A 4,722-nucleotide genomic window follows, 5' to 3' on the forward strand; every position below is an offset into this window, starting at 1 on the left:
TGTAAACCCTAGTGACTAGTTTATTATAAATAGGACCTTTTACTACTGTATTAGGCATCTTTGAACGCATTGTTCTTAGACAATAGGGGAGTGCACTTGCTGGTTAGTTGTATCGAAGTTGTGACAATTATGTACTGAGATCAGCGCACCAAGTTGCTCACGTTGCCAGGGATTGTTTGAGCCTGGACATCACAATTTCGTGCACCAAAAGTCCTTTCCTCGGTTCTGTTGAAAAGGTCCCCTGTGACTTCCTCTTTCTGCAGCCACCTTTTTCACACACTCTTCAGCAACCCTGCCCTTATTCACCAACTCTGAGAAAGTTCTGATCTCCATTGGTCCCACTGAACTTAAGATATCGCTCCTGAGCCCTACTTCATACTTAATGCACTTTTATTCCTCGAAGTCTCCCGGAGTTTCCTGACACATGCGGGGAAACCTGAATAGCTCCTCAAATTTGTCTGCATACTCAGACACGGACATAGCACCCTGCTTCAACTGCAGTAACTCCAATTCCTTGGCCGTCCTGGCAGCATTTGTAAGAACCGCAACTAATCAACCGGTTAATTAAGTGATTAATTGCCCAAATTAGATTCCAAAAAGTTAGAGAGAGAATTTGGAGATTTAAAGGTAATTTTTGGACTCAGTGAGTCTTTCTGAGTCAGAAAATGTGCTTTCTACGAAAAACCGTGAAAAATTGCAAACCGGTAGTTGAACCGGTTGAACAGGTTCAAGTCTACCTGGTACCGCACGAGAAAAGTGAAAACCGTCAAAAAACCTTAGAAAAACATTAGAAATGGAAAACTGGGCTTTAATTTTAAAGATTTGGCCCGAAGTTAGGCCAAACGGGCTAAAAACACTAACGGATTGGACCGGGCCCAAGTTGGGCCCAAGCCTAACATATAAATACACTTAAATGAACCCATTTCAGCCACTTTCACCCTCATAACCTAAACACAACAGCAGCTGAAGTGAGGAGAGAGGTGAGAGCTTTTCACCATTGTTACTATTCACTTCAAACTTCCCAAGCTCATATCTTGAGCTACGGAGCTCCGATCGCCGCACCGTTTGCGGCTACGCATTCCTTATGAAGAGCTCTACAAAACCCACCCAAGAAACCCTCAAGGTAATCACGAAATCTTCCCAGTTTCTCTCTTCAAAATTTCGGGTTTTATTAGAGTTTTGGGTTAAATGGGTTTTTATGATTTTGGATGTTTAGGTTTGCTCTAATCCTTGCTTAGCTTTGGATTTGTGTTATCAAATCTGTTGGGAAAGATAAAAGCTCTTAAACCCTTGTGAGATTATGCTTATGTTGAACCCTAGGTTGATTTGTGGTGATTTATATGTATATAGTTTGATTATTGTGGCTTTGGGAGCTTTTGGAACTTATTTGTGCTTGTTGGAGTGGATTTGAAAGCTTAGATTATGGTTGGAAGCTTGTTGGTGCTCATTTTGAGTTTGGGTGCATAAAGGGAATCGGCCAAGGTATGGTTTCGGTTTCCTCTATGTAGTATATAATATTCATGGACACTTAGGTTAGTTGACCCTAAGATAGGATTGAATGTTGTTGGTGTATGAATGATTATGTGTAAATTGATGTTAATTGTTGGTATCCTTGGAATATTGTGATTAAGGATGATTATGGAGAATTGTTGGTGTTAATGAGTATTGATGATTAGTGTTGTTGATGAGGTTGTTGGTATTTAATGATTGATGATGAATAATGATGTTGTTGGAATTTAATGATTATACAGGTTGATGAGGGATGTATGATTTATTGTTGTTGATGAGGGTTTGTTGATGTGGTTGATAATGGATGATAAATATTGATATTTTTGGTAATTGAAGGTGAGTGTTGGGATTGTTGATAAATGGTTATATTGATGTTGATAATATGATGTTGGAGTTTGATGTTGAAATTAATAATGATGATGGTTAGTAAGGGTATTATTATGTATTTGATAGTGAGAATTGATGATTATATATGGTGGAGTGGTAAATTGGATATGGAAAATGGTAAATTCTGATATGTGATAGAATTGATGTGGTTTTGGTTGGATTGGGTTATGAAAGTTGGTAAATTGAGATTCTTGTGAGTCTTGGTAAAAGTTGACTTTTTGTGAACTTTGTCTAATTATAACTTATGCCTTGGTTTTCAAAATCTATTGAAATTAGTTTAGCATTAAAGCTTATTGAAAACTGTTCGAATCGATATAAAGTTTGTAAAAAATTGGAATTTGGAAGAGGAAGTTATGATCATTCAAAGTTGATGTTAAAAATCTGAAATTTTCCAAAGTTGCAGAATTTCATTACTTCTGATATGTGCGGGTGCACACGTCCTATTCCTCAAAAATTTATTTGTTTTCAACTATTTTGCCTTTTCAACAAAGTTGTAAGCTTCTATAACAACATTTTAAGACGTTTGGGCCTAGTTTTGAGTATTAGAACATGGGATATAAATTAAGGGCTCTAGTACATGATTTTAAGGTAAATTAGAAAACGGAGGCCTAGGTTTCTGGCGTGCTGAGAATGGTTTGACGTTAGGTGAAGGATGATTGGTATATGAGATGAGGAATGATAGACTTTTGGTATTTGGAAACTGAGTTATAAAGGGACAGTGGTTGAGATGAGTCGGGGACTCGGATTGAAGTGATGGATCTATGTATGCTGAAAATACTTTTGAAAACCATTGAAATAATATTTTTACATGATATTTTGAGACGCTATGCGCCTGGCAGGGACGGTGGTTAATCCCGCCTGTCGAGGTAGTGGCGGCGGCATAAGGACGGTGGTTAATCCCGCTTACGTTGAGATGTGAGGTCTGAGGCAAGAATATCCCGCTCGCATCCCTTTGGATCTATAGGGCGAGCAGGCGCCGGTACCTGGACAGTGATCCGGGCACTATATCTCGGGGGTTCCCATATGAGAAATCCGAAGGGCAACGTCTCCATGGAGATGTGTCGGGTTGGCAGTTGAACCGACAATGTGATATCACAGCCAGTAGGGCAGGCATTCATCATATGCATTTCCTATCTGCTTGTATGCTTTGTCTACTTGTAATGGTTTGCCTAATTGAATAACATGCTTACTTGCTATCTGAATTATTTGCCATATATGCTACTACTTGTGCTTTACTTGCTTTGAACATTATCTGTGTTTTCTGCTGGGATTGAGGAGGTTCGGAAGGCGGTGGCGATGGGATCGCATGGAGGATCGGTTGGTGAAGGCTGTGGGACAGCGGTGTTTGGTTAGAATAGAAATCCCTTAAGATAGATAACCTGGTTTATTTAAGTCAAGTTGGTATATTATGCTTAAATGTTTTAGAATGCTTTAAGTTGAATCTTGTGATTGATATGAAGCTTAGGATTGCCTTTGGCGTCCCGAGGTCTTATATCCTATATCACTGGGACTGTTACCATACTGAGAACCGCCGGTTCTCATACCATATTGTTGTTGTGTTTTTCAGATGCAGGTCGCAACCCACCTCGGTGAGTTGCTTTGGTTGGTGACAGAAGCAGAGAATCTTGGATCATTTTGGAGTTCTTTTTGGTTTATTTTGTTTATACATCTCTCCTTTTGTATTTTGTTTTGCCTAGAGGCATGTATTTGAGAGAACAAAACTTGTATAAGCTGTTTTCACTGTATGGTTTTGTATATCAGTATATGGCTAACCGGCTTAAACTCTGCGAGTCGTGACTAGTTCCCTATGATATTATATACTTATCTTTTGTTATATCTTCTCTGTTTCTTATGCCTTAAGCTAGTAGCTCCGTTAGTACGTTTGTGCTTCGAAATTCTGTTTTTGAGCTATATCTTTCATCGGGCTTCTAGATTATACTATTCTTTATATATATATGTATATATTATGTATGAGTTTAGAACTGTCGTAATCTCTGATTGACCTTGGCTTTACGATGCGAGGTAAGGCTTAGGCTAATTAGGGTGTTACAGCATTCGGAAAGTACTTCTTATGAATTCCACCTGGAAGGCATCCCAAGTGATAGGGTCACCACCCTGCTGCAGGAGATGTCGGGTTCCTAGCCACCAATGCGATGCTTCCCCAGTGAGCAGATAGGTAGCAAATTTAACACACTGCTCTTCAGGTACCAACTATGCTTGCAGTGCTCGCTCCATAGCCTGAAACTAGGTATCGGCTTCAGTCAGGTTGGTAGTTCCTTTGAACTTGGGTGGATTAACCTTTAAGAAGGTTGCTAGTGTCATTGGGCCCTGAGCTCCACCATCGCCATTGCCATTATTGTTCATCTGTTGCCCAAGAGCCGCTGCAGTGGCCTGCATAGAAGCAGCCATATTCTCCAACGTCGCCATAAAGTTTACCGGGTCATTTGGGTTGATTCTCGGTTCCTGAGCACTAGTACGACCTTGACCGCGTCCACGCGGCGCCATTTGGTTCCTGTTCACACAAAACAAGTGATATCAAGGTGATCAGTCTCAATATCTCAAGTAAAGTGCTTCAAATTACCAAAGGTGCACTCATGAACTTCATGATAGACGTATCAGTTAGATACCCTAACTAGCACAGACACAGACTCAGAGTATGCATTGAAGCATAAGCAGTTCCATCCCTCAGGCTCACGAGGATGAACTGCTCTGATACCATAATGTAATACCCTAATATCCAAATCCTTATGCTCGAGTCATAAGTCAATGATAATAAGGTGGTACGACTCTCAAGATGGATTTTCAATACATAATTATAAGTATAAT

At 39.9% G+C, this 4,722-nt stretch overlaps 1 long non-coding RNA gene across 1 annotated transcript; it reads left to right on the forward strand.

Moving 5' to 3' along the window:
* On the forward strand, positions 1,280-3,830 carry LOC110268133. Its single transcript, XR_002356206.1, has 2 exons — positions 1,280-1,482; positions 3,464-3,830. It is a non-coding gene; the product is annotated as an uncharacterized LOC110268133 (long non-coding RNA).

The sequence above is a fragment of the Arachis ipaensis genome, chromosome B10 (assembly GCF_000816755.2).
Source record: "Arachis ipaensis cultivar K30076 chromosome B10, Araip1.1, whole genome shotgun sequence".
NCBI lineage: Eukaryota > Viridiplantae > Streptophyta > Magnoliopsida > Fabales > Fabaceae > Arachis > Arachis ipaensis.